General features: G+C 33.1%; 1 pseudogene; it reads left to right on the top strand.

Annotated features, from left to right (window-relative positions):
• Window positions 1–246: 246 nt before the first annotated feature.
• On the top strand, window positions 247–1,187 carry LOC124959116 (olfactory receptor 8K3-like; annotated as a pseudogene).
• The last annotated feature ends 7,348 nt before the right edge of the window (window positions 1,188–8,535 follow it).

The following is an 8,535-nucleotide window of genomic DNA, read 5'->3' as shown; positions in this document are numbered from 1 at the left end:
CTTCAGCAGTGAATAGTATTGTGAGTAAAGAACCCTAAATAGCATCACTGATGCACCTCTGTCTCTAACACTATTTATCTTTCTCTTTTAAGGAAGGTGAATTTATTTTCAAAAATTTTAAATGGAAAACATTCCATCTATCTTATTTACATCAACCTTGCTTAATAGAGTCCCCAGGTGATAATATTTGAAATCTATTGACTCTGAGGATGTCTCTGTCCAGAACAGGTTTTGTGATAAACTTGGATGGAGAAATACAACCTCACAGTGGTACGTGAGTTCATTCTGAAGGGCATCACTTCGTGCCCTGAGCTGCAGGCTCCACTGTTTGGGCTCTTCCTCATCATCTACATGAGCACACTGGTGGGAAACTTGGGCATGATCATCCTCACCAAGGTGGACACAGCCTGCAAACACCCATGTACTTTTTCTTGAGGCACCTGGCTATTACAGATCTGGGTTATTCTACAGCTGTGGGTCCCAAAATGTTAGCAAATTTTGTTCTGGATCAAAATACAATCTCCTATTATTTTTGTGCTGCACAGCTTGCTTGCTTTCTTGTGTTCATTGCTTGTGAGCTATTTATTCTCTCTGCAATGGCCTTTGATCGCTATGTGGCCATCTGTAACCCTCTCCTCTACACTGTCATCATGTCACAGAAGGTATGTTGGGTTCTGGTGGCAATCCCCTATCTCTACTGCACAATTGTGTCACTTCTAATCACCACCAAGATTTTTACTTTGCCCTTCTGTGGCTACAATGTCATCAGTCATTTCTACTGTGACAGTCTCCCCTTGTTATCTTTGCTCTCCTCAAACACACATGAGATTGAAGTGATGAAACTGTTTTTAGCAGCTTTTAATTTGATTAAAGCCATTCTCAGGATGAAGTCAGCTGAGGGCAGGCGCAAGGCTTTCTCCACCTGCGGATCCCACCTGACAGCGGTCACTGTGTTCTATGGGACTTTGATATTTATGTATGTGCAGCCCAAGTCCAACCACTCCTTGGACACTGATAAAGTGGCTTCCATATTTTATACTATGGTCATCCCCATGTTAAATCCCTTGATTTATAGCCTGAGAAACAAAGATGTAAAGTATGTTCTTCAGAGGACATGGAAAAAAATACATATTTTTTTACTAAAGTTCATAAACCTTATGACCCATCAAATAAGATTTGAATGTTAACATGTTGTTTCCTCTAGAACCTGTAGCAAGTACAAATGAGTTCAACATATTAAAACACTGGCTGTCTTAGTAATAGTCAGACATCAGAATGCCATAAAATTCAGTGAAACAAAATATTTAAAAGATTTTTCTTTGGGGACAAAAACTGAATCTTTTTTTTTTTTTCTTTTACCAGTTGGAAGTTTTTTAATTTTCTTTTTCTTGTAGTACCCATATTTTTATTCTAGTTTTATCATAGAATTACATGCTGTTACATTTTATGACTTATATTTTTAATTATTTTATTTATTTATTTATTTATTTTTTATAGTCAGGCATTTTGATTCATTGTACACAAATGGGGTACATCATTTCGTTTCTATGGTTGTACATGATGTAGATTCATACCATTTGCATAATCATACATGTACATAGGGTTGAATGTGATGCTTGAAAAAATGTACCATAGTATGGTCTTCAGATTTAAAGACAAAAAGGGCATTTACAGAGTTGTTTGCTGAATGGGAGTGAGGAAGAAGAGTAGGCACTGCTGGGCAGCTTAGTGGTTTCTGCAACATTCTCAACTATTACAGTAAAATTTGCAGCATCTCCATGTGTATTTGGCTTTTCTTTTTTTTTTGGGGGGGGGTAAGCACATTCCATGTGTTTTATGCTTCATACATTTCTTTTTTTTTCTTTTTTTTTATTGTAAACAAATGGGATACATTTTGATTCTCTGCACATGGAGTAAAGGCATACCATTCGTGTAATCATAAATTTACACAGGGCAATGTTGTTTGATTCATTCTGCCATTTTTCCCTTCCCCCCACCCCTCTCCCCTTTTTTCCCTCTATACAGTGCTTCATACATTTCTATGGATTATGTTAAAATCAGGGTTGGTTGTAGAATTGGGAGGTTCAGCATAACATGGTTATTTGTTGAAATCAGTCATATGTATGTGCTCAAATTCCATAATCCACAGGGGCATCTTAGGGTCTTACTCTTTTCCTGACAGTTTCTTTACTTTTGTCTAAATCTAACACAGTCTTTTTAATGATTTGTATTTGAATATCAATAGCTCATGACTTCAGTACAGCATCTGATTCTATTTCAGTGCATGTTGTATATGTGAGTGAATACTCACATTGAGAGAGATTTCTTGAGTTCTGACAAAGAAGTTTCCAGACTTTTGCCCTTTGACTTTTCTTACTGAGTTGATACTGATTTCTGATGGCAAATAATTCCTAATGCCTATTTACTCTTCCTTACCTCTGTAAAGTAAAAGAAAAATTTTTGTTGAAGTCACACTTTACTTGTATTTTTCTTTCGTTATATGCTTACTCTTATGACAAAGTAAGTCTGCTGCTGTTTCTTGTGACTGACATTCCTCACATTTGATCCATATGTCACTTAGGATCCATTCTTTGAGTTGATTTGATTTTCTGCCTGGGAAAAATCAAACAGGTAATCCTACAATTTGCTCTATGCTTTATTGCTTTTTTTTTTTCTTTTTTTCCCTTTGTTCTAATTAGTTATACATGACAGTAGAATGCATTTTGACAGTTCAAAAATAAATGGAGTATACCTTCTCATTCTTCTGGTGGTACATGATGTAGAATCACACAGGTCATGTAATCATATATGTGCACTGGGTAATAATGTCTGATTCATTCTACTATCCTTTCTAATCCTATGCCCCCTCACCTTCCTTCACTCCCCCAGCCTAATCCAAAGTACCTCTATTTTTCCCTACCCCCCTAAGTACTTCTAATAAGATTGGATTATGCTCTGTATTGATAGTAGTACTGGTCATTTTCAGGACCTAATTCATTGTAAACCTCTCTAAAATCTGGAACACTTTTTCATTATTTTCATTGATTTGTTTTCATGGCACTTTATGCTACGTATGGACTGATTGTTTCCTCATATTCGTGTTCACTATTTTAAATTATGTTATGTTTCCAAAATTAATTCAGTGAATAAAGTGTATGAGATACATATTTCTAATAGCTATACTTGAAAAAACACTCCAAATTAATTTAAAACATTATTTCACTTTTATTACAAATTTTGTGTGACTTTTGTGTGACTTTGTTTTTTGTTTTTTGTTTTTTTTTTTTTTCTGTACTGGGGGTCAAACCCAGGTATTCTTGAATGCTTGGCAAGCACTCTATCACTGAGTTGAATCCCCAGACCTTAGTGTAACTTTTCATAATCCCTCAAATGATAAATCAAAAACAGAACAAAATGTATTGAGGTTTAAATTTTGGTAAAATATTTTATTCATTCTGAAAGTTACTCTGTTTTTCATTGGTAAGTAGATGTATAAGATATATCAGACAGTTACATATTTTTCCATAAAATATAGTTTTAAAAATCAGGAATTGTAATCTGGTAAAACCTTTACTAAGGTAGTTTGTGTCAACAATGTTCAACCATTTGTACAATAATGATTCAGGAAGCTCAATGCAGTTTAGAATAAGAAGTATACAAAAATTGTCATGATATTTAGAATGTCTTTATAAAAGCAATCTGTACTTGAAGTTAAAATAATAAAAAGCAGTATATTGTGTTTTTCATTTATATGGATACCAAGATATAAATGAGAAAAAATTAATTAAGACTCTTGAAATGGAAATTTATACTGAAAATAACTTTACCACCACCTTAAGATTAGGTCCAGTTGGCCTGAATGGTGAGTTCTATTAATTGCTAAGGAAGAAAGGAATAACTATTTCTACAGATTCTTCCAGAATCCTGAAGAAATGTTGTATTTTCAAACTTTTGGAGGCATATTCCTTGACTATCAAAGGTCAATGAAGAAATAATACGTGCAAAAATTTCAAATAAAATGTTAGCTGACAAATCTAGTGATGTGTAAAAACAGTAAAAAATCATATTTAAGCAAATTTATATTACTTTAACATTCAAATATCATAATGTCATTCACCTTAATAAGAGACTAAAAAAGAATGCATGTCTATCACATTTCAATAGATGTGGAAATTTTTTATAAGTTCCAGTGTACATAAACTGACCAACTAATTTTTTTTTTCTTTTTTTGCGGTACTGGGGATTGAACTCAGGGTCTTGTGCTTGCGAGGCAAGCACTCTACCAGCTGAACTATCTCCCTAGCCCTTGACCACCTAATGTTGAAATGAAAGTTTCTAAGACTGTTAGTATTCTCTCTCATTTCCTTCTTTTTCATTTATCATTTTTATTTTTTTTTTAATTCTACTTTCTTCCTGAAGGGGAAACATTATTCTTTAATTTGAACAGGAAAATCCCCTTATGAAACAATTTTTCAAGGATATCCATAAAATGTTATTATGTTCAACTAATACATGAAAAAATACATAAACAGAATATTTCTTATCATCAATTCCTTCCACAGTGTCTCTGCTTTTGTTTGGCGGGTTCCTATTCAGAACATCTCACACAGTTCCCTCTTCAAATGTCAGAATTAAATCATGGTTACTGATACATGTTATCCATGCTTATGCAGGACATGCAAACAAGGACAAACAAATTGTGCTTCTCTCTCTCTCTCCCTTTTCTCTCTCTCTCTTGTGTGTTTGTGTGTGTGTGTGTGTGTATCATTCAGAGCATGGAAAAGATCCTTAAACACAAATGAAAATCACAAAGATTGATACATTTTGCAATTTAAAGTTTCTGAAGTTTGCACAAAAATAATAGCAAATATAATGATAGAGGAAGCTATGGACTAGGGAAAATAGGTACTATTGCTCATTTGTTGGATTAATAAACAATAGAGCTAAGATCCATAGAAACAATGTATATGCACAGAAAAATCACAAAATGATAGTATCTTATGACTTATGCATATAGTTTAGTAATAATGTGTAAATATAAATGCACATAAAATACTTTTACAAACTCATAAAATTGACAAAAGTATACAGTAAGGAAAACCAAAGAATGATGGGAGATGGATTAAGGAAAGCGTTCCCACTCTCCTAGTGGGAGTGCAAAATTGTTAGACAATTTGCAGACATGTAATGTATTTCTAGATCCAGAAAAACCAGGAACAATTAATATCCAAATAGAATGACTTGGAAAAGTTCAAAATACATATCTGAGAGAAGAAATAAATTTTCACTACTAGACAGACATTCAGTGTTTTAAAAATTAACTTAAAATGTGCAAAATCATATTCTATTTTTGTTTTTTTTTGTTTTTTTGTTTTTTTTTGCTAGGGCTTGAACAGAGGGACACTCAACTTATTTTTTATTTTGGGATAAGGGGTCTCACTAAGTTCCTGATATTTTAGCTAAGATTCTTGCTGAGACAGACCCAGAACTTAATCCTCCTGCCTCAGTCTCTGGAGTTGCTGGGATTACAGGCATGTGTGCCTGGCCATACTACGTAATTTTAATGAGTACGTAAATGTGAAGTTGCCAATGACAACCTCCACATAAATGACACATTGCAGTTGGAACTTTCCTCAGGTAATGCTAATAACTTGTAAGGGTCAGGGCAAGTATTAAAAGGAAGAGGAAATAGTGTGTTAAGTTTCAATTTCATAAAATGCAATTTTAATGATTATAGTAAATCAAACACTAATGTGAATATGTACTCAATTTTATTTCTATTTAAAATTCATTATGAAGATCAAGTATGGTTTAATTCAGGAAAACATTTAGCAATGTTAATATTTGACAGAGAAATGCAAATCTTCCACAAGCCAAAAGACATCATAAACTAAATGAAAATCTATTTTATTATATAGAATAACAAAATTTATTTAGGCATGTATACAAGTGTTACAGTTCAATAATAAACTTCATTTTAAAAGCGCAGAACAAATTGATCTGTAATCTGATTATTGAATTTTTCTAAATTCACTTTTTAAATTGAGATAATATTCACATAATATATTATTAACTATCTTAAATACAACCATTTAGCAGCAATTATATCCATAGTTTGTTCAATCAACACTTCTCTACAGTTTTACAACATCATCATCACTCCTAGATATCCACTAATTTTTCTCCAAATTTTCCTCCTTTCTGTGCCCTGGGTACTACAAAATTTGTTTCGTTGGTGTGGATTTGTATTTTTTAGGTAGTTTATAAAAATGAAGTCATACTAAATTTTAGCTTATTTTGCATGGCATCTTTTACTTTGAATATTTTAGTTTAAATAGTCATACATACTTATTTCTAATACTACTTATTTCACTACTTTTCTAAATTTTTTATTTTATTGTAGTGAAAAAATTATCATGCAATACACACCCTTAAACTTTTAAGTGTACAATAGAATATTAATTGTATGCACAATATTGGACACTAGGTCTCCACAACTTATTAATTTTCCACAACTAAAACTTTGTAACTAGCCAGACACGGCAGTGCACACTTGCAATCCCAGTGATTTGGGAGCCTGAGGCAGGAGGATCTCGAGTTCAAAGTCAGTCTCAGCAAAAGCAAGACACTAAGGAACTCAGTGAGATCCTGTTTCTAAATAAAATACAAAATAGGACTGGAGATGTGGCTCAGTGGTCTAGGGTCCCTGAGTTTCAACCACTGGTCCGCTCCCCCACAAAAAACAAAAATCTTTGTACCTTTTGATATGTATCTCCTTTCCCTAGTCCCTAGACACCACCATTTTAGTTACTGATTTTATGAGAATGACTGTTTCAGATACTTATAAAAGTGGAATGGTGTAATTTGGTCCTTTTCTGACCAGCTTATTTCACTAAGATAGATGTCTTCATGGTTTATCCATCCACATTGTGAAATATTGCAAGTTACCTTTATCTTTTAAAGCTAAGTAATATTTCATTTCTGAACATGTCACATTTTCTGCATCTAGTCATCCATCTATGGACTTTAGGTTTTATCTACATCTTGGACATTTTGAATAGTGAGGAAGTGCACATGATAGTATGTGATTTCTTTTTGAGATTCTGAGTGAATATATATATATATATACATATATATGTATATGTATATGTGTATACACACACACTCACACACACACATATATATATTTTTAAAAAATACCAAGAAGAAGAGAGACCACTCTTGTTCTACCAAAAAGGAGAAAATAATATAGATAATGACATGAAAATGAATACTGTTTATGCAAAGTTAAAAACACATTTACATTTTTGTTATCCTATGGGGAATAAAACATGCATATTGGAGCAGAATTTTAGAATAGATATTTTATTTATTCCTTTACTCCATTATGTATTGCATCAGTTAGTCAACAAAAATATTTTGAATATCTCTTTACTGAGTATTTTTTTAGAGACTGATAATAGGTGAACTGACATGACTTTTTCACTTATTTTGTTCATAGTATAAAAAATTTCACACAATAAGAAATATAAAAATGTTGTAAGGATTTAAATTACAACAGATAACATGCTTTGAGGGAACATTGCTAACTTGGAAGAAAAAAATATTTTTCCATCCTAATTATTTAATTAAAAACTAGAAATGAGACCAGGTATATGAGGGGTATCTTAAAAATTTCAAGAAAATTGGTATTGGGTCTATTTAAAATAATTAACATTTTGAATTTATTTTGCATATCATCTAGTTTTCAAGTTTACCTTCATGGGGGAGTTACTCTTGAAATAAAAATGGCGGCTTATATTCAGTTCTACTTCCTATATTCACATATGATCATTAGTGCCACAGTTCTGTGCTTTCTAACTGTTGAATTTTATTCATTCCAGGACCAGCAGCAGCACTTCCCAGTTAACACAGGGTGCAGGGGTACAGTTCAAGAGAAGGAGAAAGAAATTGATGTCATTACTGCACCTTTTGTTACCCAGTTTGATTGCTTAAGGGAAGCCATGATCTTCATCTTTCATTCCTACCTGACTAATGAGCATTCTATTTGTTGCTTTCCCTCTGGAATCAAGCCTTTATTTGAGAGATGTATTTCTCATGTCCAGGGATTTGAACCCAGCAGAAAACATAATTGAGGGGGAAGGTCTTCAGAGACACCGGACCCTCGTAAGTCTTCATCATGCTCCAAAGCAACCTTGATTTGGGGGCTTCACCAGCGCTCTCTGCACAGGTAGGTTACATCAAATATTTTACTTATCACTTAGTCTAAATATAAGGTCCAACTACTTTGAAATGTTGACATTCAAATTAGACTCTAGACTGAAACGGTGTATTTTCTTTCCAAGTGACTCAACTGTCTGCCTACAGATTGCTCAGTGGCAGATATGGTGATAGAACTTAAATAATTATGTCTAACTTCTCTATTGATAGATTAGAGTGCTTGAGTATGCAGAGGAACAAATAAACTTTCTTCTTTTGAATCTGTGCTTTGCTCATGATAGAAAATGGAAATATTCCCTGGTGCCAATAATCAAT

Source organism: Sciurus carolinensis, chromosome 11 (assembly GCF_902686445.1).
Source record: "Sciurus carolinensis chromosome 11, mSciCar1.2, whole genome shotgun sequence".
Taxonomy (NCBI): Eukaryota; Metazoa; Chordata; class Mammalia; order Rodentia; family Sciuridae; genus Sciurus; species Sciurus carolinensis.
The sequence above is the reverse complement of the archived record's forward strand: the minus strand, read 5'-3'. Positions and strand labels throughout refer to the sequence as shown.